General features: G+C 40.9%; 1 long non-coding RNA gene across 1 annotated transcript in view; it reads left to right on the plus strand.

Moving 5' to 3' along the window:
* The window catches only part of LOC143721541 (uncharacterized), a 323,157-nt gene that overhangs the window by 276,478 nt on the left and 27,181 nt on the right, over nt 1-19,498 (plus strand). The gene's annotated exons all lie outside the window — the stretch shown is intronic.

Here is a 19,498-nt window from a genome sequence, read left to right on the forward strand (position 1 = left end):
AGGTACAGTGTGAGAGCTGCAGTGATGGGCACTTTATATCCTAAATGTGTTTATGTGCAAAACAAATTGGGTAGCCTATATTTTCCTTTACCATTTGCATTGATAACAGTCTGCAGCACAATGTGGTCTTATTTAGTTCATATTTAGATTAATAACTAATTTTATTGTTTTACTTGTTGTGCAGAGCTCTGTGTTGCATGATTTTGAATTTCTGAAACTCGAACTAATAAGATTAGTTATTGATATTATAAATGATCTCAATAACTAATCTTATTAGTTCGAGAATAAGGCATTTCGTACACAGCATCCTAAAGAATATAGGCTAAGAGAGATTTAACTGGATAGCGTGATTCAAATAGTTTAATATTTTTTTAGTTTAAAATGTCCTCATTATCTTCACTTGGGATATTCCCATGACAACGCAGCACGGTGTCCATTCGCTGAATAGCTGTATAGGACAGAAATTTCTTATTGCTGTTATAAATATACATTTTATTCAATTTTTTTTTTTTCAAAATATGCGTTAAATATGTGTGTGAGTGTATTTCTCTGCTCTCAACTTGAATTGCCGTCTCATCTTTGGACCCTGCATTATGGTCAAGCCTACCTAACACATTTCTTACCTGAAACGTAAAACAAACATGTGTGAAATATATCACGAACAAAACAAAACAACTTGAATTGCTCTGTTTGTAAAATAACTCGAACTCTCCTGCCATCTAGCTTTCAAATGAATCACGAGCATCACGAGTAGCTACTGGGTCACATGACCATAAATGATCAAATTACTTCCTTGAAGTAGTCCTAACCATTGTTTTTGAGGCGTCTGGTCTGTGTTGATAGTTGTTTGGGTTTTGTCCACTAAAGGGCGCAATAACTCAGAATAAAAAATCATGCAAAATACAGAGTGAGCCTATTGTTAAAATGAAGCTTAAAACCCCATAGTAGGCCCAAGTAAAATAAAAATTAATTAAAAAAAGCTACCTCCTAGTTAGTTTATCTTATTATTGTTATCAGTTATGGACATTGAAGTGTCTATGTTGCACATTATGTTATTTAGTTGCTTACTGCATTATTTTGTGATTTGTATTACCTCTATGGTGTTTAACACTGCACTTTTGCTGGAGAAGTTACTTTGGGCACATTTTAAGTCAACCTGTGTACCTCCCCACGTGTGTTATTATCAGTACATTTTACAATAACACATTTTAATAGATCAAATAGGTTGGTATATTAACATTATTTGATTTAATAATATGAGCTGTATTTTTTGGACAATCACCTGTATCCTCAAGATTTTCTTAACAACACACAATATTTGTGTTATCTCTCTTCATAGGCCTATATATCTCAGAATGGCTGTTTTGGAGAATGACAAACTAAAATGTTTCAAAAATGAAGCAGAGAATAGTGGCACATCTGAGTCACTGTCAGTCCCCCTGGAACAGGAAGTTGTTACTGTATGTTTGGTGAAGGCATAGTTACTCACCCTCACGTCGTTCCAAACCTTCACAAGTTCTCTCTTTTTCTAAATCAAAAGAAGAATTCTATGCAAATGTAACATTATAAAGAAGCCACACACACACACACACACACACACACACACACACACACACACACACACACACACACACACACACACACACACACACACACACACACACACACACACACACACACACACACACACACACACACACATGTGTCATCATCATCATCATCATCAACATGAAAACATTTGTCTTCACAGGTGTGTCCTCTCCCACTTCCTTCAGCTTTAACTCAGAATAATGTAAAATACAATGTTCTTTATGATTTTTTTTACGTTTATGTTTGGTCATAAACACAAAAGAAGATATTTTGAAAAATATTAAAATGCTTTTGTCAATAGCTCAAGCTCCAAAGAGGACATATGTTATATACATGTTATATGGACATATATATATATATATATATATATATATATATATATATATATATATATACGTTTTCTGAGATGTGAACAGGTCAAAATCTAAGCCTGTAGTCTTTGTTTGCATGCATTGATAAATGTTTTGATTTGATTCTAAAGTGAATAAAGGCTTACATTTTATCACAAACTGTGACTGTTATTCTGCTAGGGAACTGACTTAATGCATCTAAAAATCACCCTGACACCAGTTTAATATTGGAGAAATTGGTAATTGGCCAGGCAGTGACACAATACATCAGTGTCTGATCTGACAGATGTATGTGGGCTCAACAATAAACGTCAAGATGTGCAATCAAACACCTTCTGGATGTATATTCAGTATCTGTGAACAAAACATTGTTGGCAGGTGCTGCATTTTTCTATGATATTTTTGGTGTTTATCGCTATAAAATCTAACAGTTGTTCTAATGAACAATTTTTTGTTAACTTTACTTAATGTCTTAACTTAATTGAACAAATCTATTAATCTGTACTATTTGCATACTATGCCTTTGTTACTCAGAAAACCCAAGCTAAGATTAATTAATTGGTTTGAATACCATTTTGTCAAGCAAAAGCAATTTCTTTTTTAAGGCAGGGCAATTCTTAATAGACTTTTACTAATTTCCTCCACTTATGCAGTTATCTTAATCCTTATAGTTGCATTCACTCATTTTCTAAAGTCATCTTGAATGTTGAATTGTTGAATGTTGAATGTTCAAACTTTTAATTTGGTTTATATAATCCCTGTAGTTGTCACAATCTTACAATTGACCTTGCTTGAGACAGCAACATTCAGCATGCAAAACATAACAATGGTAACAGAGAAATTTTATATTTATCAATTGTAACAATAACCATTTTATTTCGTGATTGCCTAATTAATTCATGCCACAAAGCATTCTAGACCCATAAAATGTAGCTATAGTAAATCTAAAGTAAATGATCAAGTATACTGTATACTCTCTAAAGTTATTTTTTAGTAGTAGATCACTCATGCAAGTGATTTACACTAATCGTTTGTCAGTACAACATACTATTTCTATTTCACTTAGTTTTTTTAAAGCAATTGGTTGTATGCTTTAAGTAAGGTTTAACTATGTACATTTTTCAGTGTATTTAGGCCTATTTATTTACTTGTAGTCATGTGCAATTATTTCCCATGGGCAATAGTACAAGATTTTTGCAGGATGTCTTTTAGCCATTACCTCAGTATAGTTCTCATACTGTATCTCATTTGTAAATACATATATTTAAACTCGCCATATTCCGATTTTTTAAATGACTCATGAGAACCAATTGCATTCGGGATCACTGTGCTTTGATGCAGAATATTTGAACATGCATACCATTCCAAAGTTTGGGGTCAGTAAGAAGAAATGAGTGGGCCTACTTTTATTCAGCAAACATGCATTTATTTGATCAAAAGTGTAAAGACATTTATAATGTTACAAAAATATTTATATTTCAAATAAATGCTGTTCATTTGAACTTTCTATGTCATCAAAGAATCCTGACAAAAAAAATGATGTTTCCACAAAAATATTAAGTAGCACAAGTGTTTTCAATATTGATAATAATAGGAAATGTTTCTTGAATAGCAAATCATCATATTAGAATGATTTCTGATGGATCATGTGACACTGAAGACTGGAGTTATGATGCTGAAAATTCAGCTACATCACAGGAATAAATTGAAATTTTAGTCGAATAGAGAAGATATTTTAAAATGTAATAATATTTCACAATTACTGTTTTTTAAATGTATTTTCTGATTGAATAAATGCCGCCTTGGTGAGTATAAGACACTTCTTTCCAAAACATTACACAAAATTTGCCGACCCCAAACTTTGGAATGGTAGTGCATGAGATTTAAGAGCTGAAGAGGACTGATTGATTGATTGATTGATTGATTGATTGATTGATTGATTGATTGATTGATTGATTGATTTATTTATTTATTGATTGATGGCTTTCAGTCTGAATTTCAGTCTGTTCTTCTCACAAAGCTATCAAATTACTTTAGAAGGTGTGAAATAGGCTACAGTGCACAACTCATAGAAAGACACATGCATCTGGAAAGAAATGAGGGCGAGTAAAAGATAACAGAATTCTCAAATTGAGTGAGCTATCCCTTTAAAATGCAAATATAAATTTCTTCTCAGAGAGTAATGAAAACACATGTCTCTCAACATGACCGCATCAAACAGCACTTGACGTCAGAAATCCTGTAATTAAGAAAACATACACACATGATCAGATCGCCATACGCAGACCGGCACCAGTCTAAAGACAGGCCTAAGCTTATCTCAAAAGATCCTTTACATAACATACAGCAGTTGTAAAAGAAGAGACCTGGGAAATCAGCCTTTAAAGCGCCAGCCAACTGGCAGGAGCGGATCTGACATGCCTTTATCCTTAAAGTGCGGAGCGCCGCCGCAGACACAATCCACCGCATCATTAATTCAGAGGCCGATCCCCAGTTGAAAATCATTTACGTATGGCTTTTGCATCTCCACACACACAACTCAACTCATCTTGCACAACAGATGCACAGCAGCTACCCTAAAGCGCAAACAAATTACCAAGATGTTACTAATTAATCTAGTGCACTCTAAAAGTAGGAAAAGAGTAAGGCTCTATTTGAAATAGACTATCACACTAGTGTGGATAGAAGGCCTATGCAAATTTTATGTAAGCATGAAATAGCTGAATAAACTACGACATTGATAAAAATGGACAGTATGGCTGTTAGGCCTATGTTTAGAATGATGTACCTTACTTACTGCCCACTATTTAAAAAAAAAAAAATCAATGTTCAGCATAGCATACTAATATGATATAGCTGGAGTATATGTAATGAGGTAAGAGAGCCAGACAACAGGTGCGGAGAAATAGTATATTTTAATGAGAGAGCTTGCCAGGAGATCGATAGACACAAATATTCTCAATAAGAACTTAGGGCTTCTTGAAGAAGGGTTACATTCAAATAAAGTCTCTGCTTGAAGAAACAACTAAAACAGCAATCAGCCTAGAAGACGATAGTTAGATGAGATCTCCGTCAGGTGAGTAGAGGCACAGGCTGAAGGCGCTCGAGGGAGACTTGAGGCAAGCGGCGATTCTCCGGCTCAGATCAAAAAGGCTATAACAAGCAGCTCTCCGACACGACAGGAATGAGACAGGACAGAAGACAAAATGTTAGTTGGCACATAGCATACACACAGTAATGCAATACTCAGGCAAAGACAGGAAGGAAGAGAGGGGAGAAATAGAGACGCTAATCAAGAGAAAAGGATTCAGGTGAAAGGAGGCAAGGGCCCCAACTAGTGAACGATTAACAGCTGATGAGGATAACGAGGGGGTGTGTGAGATAATGAAAAAAACGGCGTGATGTGAGAGAAATGACCAGGATCATGACAGTATATTGTATGTTCACTGTGTACATAATAGAAGAATACCTGAACGACCTACTAGCCTATTTGCCAAAATAGGCATTCAACTGCATGGAAGGTTTAGTTAAGTATATTTTTAAAATTGTTGCGTAATAAACTAAAGTAAAAGTTAACTGAAATAATATAAATTAAAAAAATTGATGTACACTCCTGGGCAAAAGAAAAAGAAACAGAAAAAAAACAAAAAGGAAGGAAGGAAGGAAGGAAGGAAGGATGGATGGATAGATAGCGTCTTTATGTTCCCATAGGGATAATCATTTTCACACATCCTTCTTCTATAGCACAAAAATATCACATACGAAGAACACATAGGACACATATCCAAATACACACACATAGCTCATTAAGGCACCCACATAAAGACGTCAGGTGTAAAATTTACAAGGCAACTGAGATGGGGGGGGGGGGGGGGTAGTAGTATTACAGTTTGTTCAGCATTGTGATGGCGGTGGGGACAAAACTTTTTTTGAGATATATAGGCTTTAGTCCAGGTTAGTGCTCTGTATCTGTGACCGGATGGGAGTAGTGTGAAGGATTTATTCAGGGGATGGTCTGAGTCAGCCGCTATTGCGCATGCTAGCCGTGTGATGGCTATGTCATTCATGTTTGATAGGCTGGGTGTGGGGAGGTTGATAATCTTAAGAGGCAATATGTGTAATTTTAGTGAGTTTGTTGTTGCAAGTGACGGTTAACATTGTGTAGAAACAGGTTGAGCAGTACAGCAAGGTGGATTGAATGATGCTTTTGTAAAGTAGGAGCAGGAGATGAGGGGCAACAGAGAGGGATTTCAGTTTGCGTATTACATGTAGTCTTTGTTGTGCACGTTTCTGGATGGCAGCGACATGTTCCTTGAATTTAATTTTAGTATCTATAATGAGTCCTAGGTATTTAAAGCTGCTGACCTGTTCGATTGGTTGACCTTGGATGTAGGTATGGTTCAGTCCAGGTTGTGATTTGGATGTGTACATGACCAACTCTTTAGTTTTTTCCGTGTTTAGTTGGAGGTAATTGTTCTGAAACCACTGGGAAACTGTGAAATTGAGTCCTGATATGCTGTGATGGTGTTGTTGTTGTTGAGTAGTCCAACTATGGCAATGTCATCAGCGTATTTGTAGTAAGTAGTGACGGGTTAGGAATTATTGGTTAGGATATTAGCAAAAGGTAAACAAATAAACTATTTAAAATGCCATTGCTGTCTCAAAAAAAAACCCCATTAAAGACAGAATGAAGTTTTTGGCAGAATATGGGAAGTTGTGTGTGGAGTGATGAATGAAACATGAGTTTCATGGTGATGCTCTAGAGTGATGTCTTCGGAAATCTGCAGAGAAAAATAATAATAAATGCATCTCTACCACAGTGAATGAAGAGACTGTGTCATTGTGTGGGGAGCCTCTTTAGCTGCTGGTATGTGTGAGCTACTTGCACTGTGAAAAGTCATTTAATGCTTTGGAGTGCATGAGAATATTTCAGAATAGCTTGCTTCCCACAATTGAAAAGTTGTTATATATGAGATGATATTTTTCACAGAGACAATGCTCTTGCCCAAATTGCAAAGACAACCAAGAAGTGGCCATCAGGCTCAGGTTTTGGCCTGTTAAGAGTCCTTTAGTGAATATTTGGTCTCACAAACTCAAATGATTCGGGAGACATTTTTCAGCTACTCATGAACTGTTTGAAGCCATTAACATTGAGTGAAACAACATTGACTTTTCTTCCTGTAAAAGCTATTCCGTGCTAGTTACTTAATCTACAGTATTTGTGTCAGGGATGTCTGAAGGAAGGACCCAAGAGCGATAGCAGATTAACAATGTCTTTAATATAACAAAGGAATGCGCCTCGTAGGGCTAGCAACAGAAAGTCTCTAATTTAAATGCTGCAAACAGTAGAGAAGTAACCCAGGGCAGGGCTGGCGGGTCCCGGGGTGACAACGAAGGAGAAAAGCAGAGCCTCTACGGCAGCGGTATGGAACTCAGGTAAGGAACCCGTCTCTTGTCTTCAGTAGCAGGGTAACTGGGCAGATAACAGCTTTAGCGAGCAAACAATCAAAGAAGCCTGCAGAACAGGACTCACCAAACAAGACAGGACAGGACAAGATAATCAGGTGAACAGTCAGACTCGTACGCAATCATAGATAATAATCTAGCAAAGGAGAGGTGGAAGAAGGAACAAGAAGTAGGAAGACTAATCAGAGGTAAAGAGGTAGCAGGTGAGAAAGGAATGAATGCAATAGCGATAATTGAAGAGAGGGCTGGCAGAGAATGAAGAGAGTAATAGTAAATGGGTGTGTCTGCACAGAGTGTGTGTGTGTGTGTGTGTGTGAGAGTGAATGAATGAATGAAAGATAATAGCGTGTGTGACCAGAAGAGGGAGACAGAGAAAGGAAGGAGAATACCAGGATCATGACAGTACCCCTTCCTCAACGAGCGCCACCAGGCGCTCCCGAGGATGGAGCCTGACGGGAGCGGTAGAAGTCATCAATGAGCGAGCGGTCCAGGACGTCCCGGGAGGGGATCCAGCTTCTCTCCTCAGGACCGTATCCCTCCCAATCGACCAGAAATTGATGACCGCGGCCTCGAGGACGGACATCCAATAACCTGCAAACTCTATAGACGGGAGAACCCTCAACGCGAATGGGATGGGATGCAGGACGGGTCGGGGCGCGTATGACAGGTTTTACGCAAGACACGTGAAAGACTGGATGAATACGACGGAGATTGGGAGGTAGTTTTAGCCTGATAGAGACAGGACTCACGACCTTAGAAACACGAAAAGGTCCAATGAATCTGGGGGCCAATTTGCGAGAAACGGACTGTAACGGGAGGTTAAGGGTGGAGAGCCACACCCTCTGACCACAAGTATACCTAGGACTCTTAACGCGGTGTTTATTAGCAGCTCGACGAGTGAGAGAACGAGAATGACATAACGCTGATCTCACCCTTCTCCATGTGCGTCTACAGCGTCGAATAAAAGCCTTGGCCGACGGGACACTAGAATCAGAGTTTTGGGACGGAAAAAGCGGCGGTTGATACCCAAGACAGCAATGAAAAGGAGACAGGCCGGTGGCGGAGGATGGAGCCGAATTTTGCGCGTACTCAGCCCAAGGAAGCTGTTCAGTCCAAGACGCGGGGTTGCGGAACGCAAGACTGCGCAGAATGCGCCCAATAATCTGATTAGCGCGTTCGGCCTGACCATTAGTTTGCGGGTGAAAACCAGAAGAGAGACTAGGGGACGCACCGATTAGTCGACAAAATTCTTTCCAGAATTGAGAAGTGAACTGGGGTCCCCTGTCAGAAACGATATCAGAGGGAAGACCGTGAATCTTGAAGACATGATCGACGACCGTCTGAGCAGTCTCTTTGGCGGAGGGGAGCTTAGGAAGAGGGATAAAATGAGCGGCTTTGGAGAACCTGTCAACGACCGTGAGAATAACAGTATTTCCCCCCGAGGAGGGAAGTCCTGTTATAAAATCGAGCGCGATATGAGACCACGGACGGGACGGAATAGGAAGCGGCCGGAGAAGTCCAGCGGGCGGTGAATTACTGGGTTTGGTCTGGGCGCAGACAGAGCAAGACGCAACGAACCGGCGGATATCACGTTCGCGGGTGGGCCACCAAAATCTTTGGCGGATAGCCGCAAGCGTTCCTCTTACTCCGGGATGAGCAAACAGCTTAGAGGAATGCCCCCATTGCAGAACGGCAGAGCGCGCAGCGACGGGAACAAACAAGAAATTCCTAGGACACTGACGAGGAACGGTGACAAGGGAAAGAGCTCGTTTGACTAGTCGTTCGATTCCCCAGATGGAAGCTCCGAGGACTCATCCCTGAGGAAGGATCTCTTCCTTAACAGGGACCTCCCTGGGGGAAGCGAACTGGCGAGAAAGCGCGTCGGGCTTGAGATTCTTCGAACCGGGGCGATAAGAAATGGTAAAATTGAAACGGCCAAAAAATAACGCCCAACGAGCTTGACGGGCGTTAAGACGCTTAGCAGATCGGATGTATTCGAGATTTCTGTGATCGGTCCAGACAATGAACGGAACGGAGGAGCCCTCTAGCCAGTGACGCCACTCGCCCAAAGCTAAACGAATGGCCAACAGCTCGCGGTTACCCACGTCGTAATTGCGTTCAGACGGTGTAAGGCGGTGAGAAAAATAAGCGCACGGATGGACCTTGCCGTCAGTGGAAAAGCGTTGGGAGAGGATGGCCCCGACGCCCACCTCTGACGCGTCCACTTCGACGATGAATTGGTTGGAGGTATCGGGAGTAGTGAGAATGGGAGCGGAAGTAAACAAAGACTTGAGATGATCAAAGGCTGTCTGGGCAGCCCGAGACCACTCAAAACGAGACTTGACGGAGGTGAGTGCGGTTAGGGGCGCGGCTACCTGACTAAAATTGCGGATAAACCGTCTGTAAAAATTCGCAAACCCCAGAAAACGCTGAAGAGCGACGCGAGAGTCAGGCACCGGCCACCCGGTAACAGCCTGCACCTTAGTAGGGTCCATGCTGATCCCCTCCGCCGAAATGACAGAACCGAGAAACGTGACAGACTGGGCGTGAAACATGCACTTCTCTGCTTTTACAAACAAACGATTCTCTAGAAGTCGTTGGAGAACCCGTCGAACGTGCTGGACGTGCACCTGGAGAGAAGGGGAGAAAATCAAAATATCATCCAAGTAAACGAAAACAAATATATTGAGCATATCTCTCAAAACATCATTCACCAGGGCTTGAAACACGGCGGGAGCGTTGACCAACCCGAACGGTAAAACCCGATACTCGAAGTGCCCAAGTTGAGTGTTAAACGCGGTTTTCCACTCGTCTCCCTCCTTAATGCGCACCAAATGGTACGCATTGCGTAAATCCAGCTTTGTGAAAATCTTTGCGCCCTGCAGAATCTCGAAGGCGGATGACATAAGGGGAAGTGGATAGCGATTCTTCACCGTTATGTCATTCAGCCCACGATAGTCAATGCAAGGGCGCAAAGAACCATCCTTCTTTTTCACAAAGAAGAATCCAGCACCGGCGGGAGAGGAGGACGAGACAATAGTACCGGCTTCTAAGGATTCAGAGAGATATTTCTCAAGGGCTTCGCGTTCTGGGGCTGATAAAGAATATAGCCTCCCACAAGGGGGCGTTGTGCCGGGGAGGAGGTCGATACCGCAGTCATAGGGTCTATGAGGAGGGAGAGAAGTGGCCCGGGAACGACTGAAGACCGCCGCAATTCATGGTACTCCTCCGGCACCCCAGACAAATCACCTGGATCCTCCTGAAACACAGAAACAGAAGAAACGGGGGCAACAGCAGACACTAAACATTTAACATGACATGATAACTTCCATGAAAGAATAGAACCCCTGGACCAATCGATCTGAGGATTGTGTTCCACAAGCCAAGGATGGCCCAACACAACAGGTATATAAGGAGAATGAAAAATTAAAAACGAAATTGTCTCTCGGTGATTACCCGAGACAGTAAGACTCACCGGTATGGTAGCACGGTGAACCCTCTCGAGGACACTGCCATCGAGAGCGAAAACAGAAGTGGGCTGATTTAAATCAATTAAAGGAATACCCTGTTCAAGGGCCCAGGCTTCATCAATAAAATTTCCCTCGGCTCCCGAATCGATAAGGGCTTGACAGGAAACGGAGGAGCCCGGCCAGTGGAGAGCAGTAGAAAAAGTAGTGCGGGTCTTGAGTGGAGGGACAAGGGCAGTAGCGCTCGCCAGTAACCCTCTCTCTACTGGCGAGCGTTGGCTTTTAGTTGACATGTCGACACATAGTGACCAGCCGACCCGCAGTAAAGGCAGAGTCGATTAGAGATTCGGCGTTCGCGTTCAGCGGCGGTAATGCGAATCCCTCCCAGCTGCATAGGCTCCGCCCCAACACTAGCGGAGGAGGAAATGGTGGTAGCGGGGAGCGGAGAAAGGAGAGTGGACTCCATACTGCGGGATCGACGCCGGAGCTCGAAACGCTTGTCGATGCGAATGGCCAGGTCGATCAAAGCGTCAAGACGAGTAGGAACTTCTCGGGAGATTACCTCATCTTTAATGTCTGCATTGAGTCCCTCCAAAAAACGAGCGACCTGGGCGGGTTCGTTCCATCCGCAGGAAGTAGCGAGAGTGCGGAATTCAATAGCAAAGTCGGGAACCGAACGTCTACCTTGACGAAGAGATGAGAGAATACGAGAAGCCTCTGTTCCATGAGCGGAGCGGTCAAAAACTCGGGTCATCTCCTCTCTAAACAGCGAATACCGGTCTAAACAGTCAGACTCGGCGTTCCAGACCGCCGTGCCCCATTCGCGTGCCCTTCCGGTGAGCAAGGAGACAACATAGGCGATCCGGGCTCGATCCAGGGAGTAAGTGACTGGTTGAAGAGAAAACACCACCTCACATTGTGTCAAAAAGGAGCGACATTCTGAAGGCTCACCGGCATAACAGGGCGGATTGTTAACCCTGGGCTCATGAACGTCTTGAGGTCTGGGTGGAGGATCAAGCCGGAGACGGTGAATCTGCTCGGGGAGGTCGGTCATCCGAGCCGCTAACGACTCCACTGCGTGTCTGGTAGTGGACAGTTCCTCCTCGTGACGGCCCAGCATGGCTCCTTGAAGCTCGATCGCCGTCTGAAAGGGGTTTTCCATCGCTGGGTCCATAATGGCTAGATTATTCTGTCAGGGATGTCTGAAGGAAGGACCCAAGAGCGATAGCAGATTAACAATGTCTTTAATATAACAAAGGAATGCGCCTCGTAGGGCTAGCAACAGAAAGTCTCTAATTTAAATGCTGCAAACAGTAGAGAAGTAACCCAGGGCAGGGCTGGCGGGTCCCGGGGTGACAACGAAGGAGAAAAGCAGAGCCTCTACGGCAGCGGTATGGAACTCAGGTAAGGAACCCGTCTCTTGTCTTCAGTAGCAGGGTAACTGGGCAGATAACAGCTTTAGCGAGCAAACAATCAAAGAAGCCTGCAGAACAGGACTCACCAAACAAGACAGGACAGGACAAGATAATCAGGTGAACAGTCAGACTCGTACGCAATCATAGATAATAATCTAGCAAAGGAGAGGTGGAAGAAGGAACAAGAAGTAGGAAGACTAATCAGAGGTAAAGAGGTAGCAGGTGAGAAAGGAATGAATGCAATAGCGATAATTGAAGAGAGGGCTGGCAGAGAATGAAGAGAGTAATAGTAAATGGGTGTGTCTGCACAGAGTGTGTGTGTGTGTGTGTGTGAGAGTGAATGAATGAATGAAAGATAATAGCGTGTGTGACCAGAAGAGGGAGACAGAGAAAGGAAGGAGAATACCAGGATCATGACAATTTGTGCAATTAATGCTAATTTCCGTGATTAAAATTGTTACGACCATTAAAACACCACTATGTATTTTAAAAATTGTGGCTTTGCCCATTTTTTTTCGCCCAGGAGGAGTGTACTAAAATAAAATAATTCAAATTTAAATAAAAATGAATAAAAACTATATAGACATTTAAAAAAAATAACTAATAAATGGAGCAATTCCTATTGGGTCCCCACATCATTGTTGCTCGGGCCCTAATAAAAATGATAAAACAAAAAATTACTACAATTTTAACTAAATTTAAAACAAAAACAGAAAATACAAACTTATTCAAAAAATGTATAAAACTGTAATAGCATATTACTAAAATAAATACACCCCTGCATGAAGTACTATTTACCACAATGCAATGCACTTGATGTGACCTTTCGTTTGTGAAAAGCTGAAAACAATATCAGTCATGGTTTTTAAACATCTCTATCCTAAATCTGACTGCCAAATGTTAAGAAATACGTGCACAAAAACTATTTTACACAATGACAACATGCTATATATGTTATGTGGAAGGCTGATGAACCCAGGCGCAGACAGTATGCATTCACAGATTGTTTATTGTAGACAGAAAACAGGGAAAACAAAACCCACGAGGGGGTAAAACAAGGACAACTCTGACGAGGGAAGACTAAACTAGACTAACACTTGACAAACTAGACTATAAACTAATAACAGAAACAGGATCAGTAATACACTAGACAAAACTCTCAAAAGTTACTCACAGGTAAGTTAGCAATGACTCACACAACGTATGACAAAGTCAAACAATGAACCGACACAGGACAGCAAACACAAGGGGATTATAAAGGGAACACTAATGACAAGGACAGGTGAAACTGACTAGACAACAATGACAAGACGAGGATAACAAGGGGGCGGGGTTACATGACGAGACAACACAAGCACATGGCCCAAGCAAAAGGCCATGTGCTTGTACACAAAACATGGGTCTGTCATGACTCTGCCACCAGACCAGAGAAATCAAAAGACATGATGGCAGAATCATGACAATATACTATAACATATTGATGAGCCAAAACATTATGACCAGTCACAGGTGAAGCAAATATCATTGATCATCCCAACAAGGCCAGTTATTAAGGTTTGGTTAAAATAATAACCGTTTTAATTTCCAAGATGATATAATAAATGCAATATAATGACATATTCAATATATATTGTGCCATATGCCGAAATCGGAATGTAATTCCATTGCAAACATTGCCACTGTTGATTATGCATGTAAGCAAATACATAAGAAACAAAATGGCTTTTTAAAATTCACTAAAATATGATACATTTCCTGATTTACCTGTTCTATAAACACTTTTTTCTTTTGCATATTATTTACCTCAATTCTACAAAGCATCACACTTTACACTCCTTTGCTGCATCTTCAAGACAACAGCCTGCTGTTTCACTCATAAATACACAAGAGCAGCCTGCCATCCTGTTTATTAATACTGTATGCGTCAAGAGATGTCAAACTCTGGGACAGATTATTAAATATTCATCCCCCATCTTTTTTTGTTCTCTTTTTCTTGTGTAGCTTCCTAATTCTTCTCATCTGTCAATAAGCTCACTCCATCTTTTCGACTTCCACATGGACTGCTGGTCTGTTATTTGGAATTCAGAGGGAACCGCTGGAGTCTGTAGGATTGAGGGTGAGGAAGCTTGGAGTGATGCACTATTTGAGGCATATAGCAGTCTAATTTCTGTCTGAATAAGAAATCTATGGATGAAAGCTCAACGCATGCACACAAATAAAACAGTGCGAGTGACATATCTCCATACGTGAAGGAGGAAACATGTTTGAGAACCTCTGCTGGTGAACTCACTCACACTGCCAAGCAATGAATATTTCATTCAGCCCAGAGTGAGAAAAAAAGAGAGCGAGAGAGATGAGAGATTACAAGAGGAGTCATAACCATCGTCAACAGTTATATAATTAAGCCATGGCAGACGGGGAGTACGGGAAACCTGTACAGGAGCAGTCATTTTTGCAATTTAAATTGGTGCCACTAGTGGAGCAGAAATTACACACGTAAGCCATAGATTTATGTGCTGTTGGTAAAAATCACATTCATTTTCTCCATAGAGAAATCATTTTTTAATCATTCCTAATAAACCTTTCAAGGCAAACGTCTGAGGTTATTAATCTTAATTTAAACTTCATTTAGAAAAAAATCATATTTAATAGCCAAATTCCAGCACTGTGAAAGTCTGAATTAATGATGGAAAGAATTGTGTCTGCATTTTAACTTTATTTACAATTATCTATGAAAATGTATAATACAGGGGTGTCCAATTCATGCTCCTGGACGGCCACTGTCCTGCAGAGTTCAACTCCAACCCCAATTAAACACACCTGAAGCAGCTAATCAAGGTCTCCATCCGAAAACGTAGGCAACTGACTTGTTGCCTCGCTGCCCTATGAAGCAATGACTTTGCAGGCAGCATTTGCTCACGAAACGGACAGACTTCTGAGGCAGCGTAATGGTTTAATGATCAACAGCAAAATACAACGAGCTTGGGTGAAAAATAAGTAAATAATGACTATAATAGTAATTTCACACTAGAAATGACATCATAAGTGGAAAACATTGATAAAAAATTTACATTTACACAAAATGACAACTAGCCGCAACTTTCAGATGCCATCTTATTTTTCTAGCTCGAATGTCATAGACTGGAAAGAACAGGATTGTGGGAAATCAAAGGCGATGACGGATACATCTATGCTGCCTTCAAAAATCGATTAGATGAAGGTATCTCAGGAGACAGGAAGTGAAACTAACATTGCATTCGGACATGCCTTGATGCCTCACGACCTTGTAATGTGTCCTCCGAAGGCAGCATTTATCCGTTTTCGGACGCAGCCAAGGTCTTATGTTATGAGGCATACTAGAAACCTCCAGGACCGTGTTTGAACATCCCTGATATAATGCATTATAACATACATTATGAATACTAATGCATAAAGGTTTGAATTAAAGTGTTACAAAGAATTCTTTTAAATCACTATGAAGAAAAGGAATATGAACCCATTCTGCTAAAAATGTGGACATACCACTGCACTCTATAATATCTGTGAAGTCGTGCTATACTGTGTGAATAAAATCACGGCTGTAACGGCCATTGTTAGGAATAACACACTTCAGCCGTTTCTACTGACAAAAACAATAATTCAAAAACAAAAACCTGCTGTCGCTTGATCATAACTGTGCATGTAAACGTACAGGGCATTGAATAATCAGCACAAACTGGAAATGTGTATTGTAAAAAAGTAGTTTACAGAATGCTGAAAAAAAGGAGAAAAAAAAGCAAAGAAAAAAATACTGATTTGTATTCATCCCTCAAACCCACTCTCATCCCCTCGCTGATGCTGTCCTCACATACCGTTCCCTTCTTCATTCCTCTTTCAGTGCTCGCGCGCGCGCACACACACACACACACACACACACACACACACACACACACACACACACACACACACACACACACACACACACACACACACACACACACACACAGTTATGTAATCAGTGTAATCCCTCTTCTGCTTTATCTGAACATTCATGATCTACAAATCACTGTGATGATCTTCCTCAACTGCTGCTCTGTCTTTCATCAATCACTCATCTCTCTGTTCAATCTACTCTCTCTTACTCTTTTAAGTTGCAGGAAGGTTCTGCAGCAAATGACAAATTAATTTCAACTCTTTTCTCTTCCATCTTTACCCTCTTGGGTTTTAGTGCATATTTTTTTTGTATATGAAATCTCAGACTTGATGCATTCCTTCTATCCAATGATCTCGTTTCAATCTGATCTTGGGCTCGCATTCCTCTTCCCGTCGCGTCTCTGTGCGTTATGTTCCTGGTCAGCAAAATGTCAGGCAGATCTTGCAGTCCCCCAGAGAGAGCCAAGCTGTTAATGAGGAGTGCGAGCCAGAGGCACACAGCAACACCCTGCCAAGAGACTGGGAGATGCTGTGTTAAGAGAGGAAACAGTATGTTTGGACTAGAACTTATCGAGCAACAGATAGAAGGAGCTTGATGAGCTGGACAGAAGAGTACATGAACTTTAGGAGGAGCTTGTTGCCACATGAAACAAGTAGAGGACGCTGGATTTAAAACACATTGCAAATCCCATTAAACTGCAAATGTCTGACTTCACAGAATGCACAGTTATGAAGTATTAGAGCTGGTTCACACAGAACGCGTTTTTTGCTTTGAAAAACGAGATGAGGGCAGTGGAGCGTATCCCCCCATACAAGGTCTCGAGACGCATTTGAATTTATTTTAACTTGAGATTTATGTCATGCGCGAGACGCTGCAAAAGATGGAAGGCATGAGTGGAACGGTCAAACACATCCATCTAGCGCATTTACATAGAAAAACAATGGAAAAGTAGCACAGTGGAATGGAAAAATGCAGTAATTCTTGAGACATGGGGCAAAATATGTGCCATAACAATACCTCATTGTGATTAAAATTCATATTAAATATGTATCTCTTACAGAAACATCATTGCAATGTAATGATAGAAGAGATTAGTTAAAAAAAAACTTTATATGGGGTTTACAACTATTTCAATTTTGATTTTAAAGGGACATTGTGTAGGAATTTCTCCCATTTAGCGGTGAAATTGTATTTTGCATTCAAACGAATTGTGCTCTCCAGCACCTCGCTTTTTCAAATGCGTTTTGCATCTACGGTAGCTGTTATGTATACCTAAAAACTATGACAGGATGTCTTCTAATAGCACTTCGTCGAGTTTTCCTTCGAGTGAACAGGTTTGTTATTCCAACTTCTCCTGTGGCTCGGCATATGTATGGTCCGCCGTTAAAAATAACAGTGCAATGCAGTCTTTTAAACTTGCCGGGGCAGTGACAAGCGCCTCTCACTGCTCTGCTCCTCTGTTTCTGCTGCTTTCAGTCACGTGACGCTGGCTCTGAACGAAAACGCGTTGTGGAAACGCATGGGTCTAGTACTTTTTGACCCTCTCTGCTATTATAGTTTTTCAAGATGGCGGAACGACATGGACGCCTCCGTGGACCTACTCGTCACATGTATATAAAGATAATAAATTCTTCGTTTACGAGGATAAGTCAGATAATTGGCAGAGGTATTTGTACACCATTGAGGACATATGAATAAAAATATTGATTTTAGATAATAAAATACCTAAAAAACGACACATTGTCCCTTTAAAGTTGGCACGAAACCCGCCAGTATACATCATCAGAGAGATGTCGCTGCAAGAGGGAAGTTACTTAGTTTAAAGATTATGTGGGCAGATCAATTTAATAAAATAATGATGTGCATTGATATATCATTTATAAATACTGCAATATTCTGTAAAAATAAATGGTCGATTTTCATTTCATGTTGACTTTAACAGCCAATATTTATGGAAACATCTAAAGTCCAGAAGGTCACACAGGAAAACTAAGCAGGAGACGCACCCAAAAATAGGTGAATACCTCTGAACCTCTTATTAATCCAAAACAATTCCTTTCTAATTACCTTCAAATTCTTTAGTTTTCATTTTGTCCCAGTACTCAAGAATCGGTTAATGGATAATTAACCTCAACTTTACTTCCAGGCCATGATTAATGCAAATTCAAAGGCATTGTCTGGAGTCTGTCTGGTTGCTGCTAAACAGCATGTCAGTGGTACACTAGATACATTATTCCCAAATGATAGCGTTCATAGGGGGCGAGAAGTCATCCGACTCGGAGTGAGACTCTTAGGCGTCCAGGGTTACCGATGCGTTTAGTAGCTATAGTTCTTTGGCATTTGATGCGATCAGTATAGCTATAGGTGTCTTATGCAGTCAGAATATTAATATTAGGCATCTGGTATTCCAATGCGCTCAGAGTAGCTATTCTTAGGCATCAGGGGTTACCAACATAGTCAGGGTGGAGGTGAAGGGGGACACCTGGTTTAACTTAAGTCAGGTGTGTAGGAGAAACCACAACTCGCATGTTTTTTTATGTTTATTTATCTTAACAGCAATTATTGCACAGTGTTGACAATAAAAATATTTAAACATTGAATAAAAGATCAGAATAAAGTCATTATAGGTTTTTAGGGGTGAGTACCAAATTTAAACATTGCAGGAACTTTAGGATGGAACATTCTGATAAAATCTTGCAGCATTTTACCAAAGCTGAAATCAAAAGCACCATTACTTGCATTATAATAGTTTCTCAGGATGATGTCTGTAACATAATTGCATGCCGCCTCTGAGAGAAAACTTTGGCAGCAACTTGCAAGTTAGTTTTATGTATCAAAAGTGTGAAACAGCAAACAATCCATTTAGAAATGGTCAAAAAATATTCAAATTAAATTTTGTTGTAATAACAACATTTGGTACAGGTCATTTTCGAAAACCCAGAGATGTAAATTCAGACTTGAATCAAAGGTGAAGTAGGTAGGTGTGCAACATACAGTAGCAGAATTGCAATCTGTTTGAGTGGCCTTACTAGGTTGGACAAAATAGCACTGGCTCAACCAATGGTGTGAGTTTGGGCGGAACATCTGGAAAACCAATGGCAGATGTAGAGTTTCAGAATGGCAATTATTTTTGCATTTAGTTTGGTGACACTAGTGATGCAGAAATTACACACTTGTAATTAACAAAAAACAAGTACATTTACCTGGTGAAATGTACCATTCTAATAGTGCTAAAAACTATTAGAACAGGATTTAGGTCATAACGAGTTGCAAATTATGACATTAGTGAAATTACGG

This window comes from Siphateles boraxobius, unplaced genomic scaffold (assembly GCF_051911475.1).
Source record: "Siphateles boraxobius isolate OS27281-9 unplaced genomic scaffold, OSU_SipBor_1 66, whole genome shotgun sequence".
NCBI classification, from domain to species: domain Eukaryota; kingdom Metazoa; phylum Chordata; class Actinopteri; order Cypriniformes; family Leuciscidae; genus Siphateles; species Siphateles boraxobius.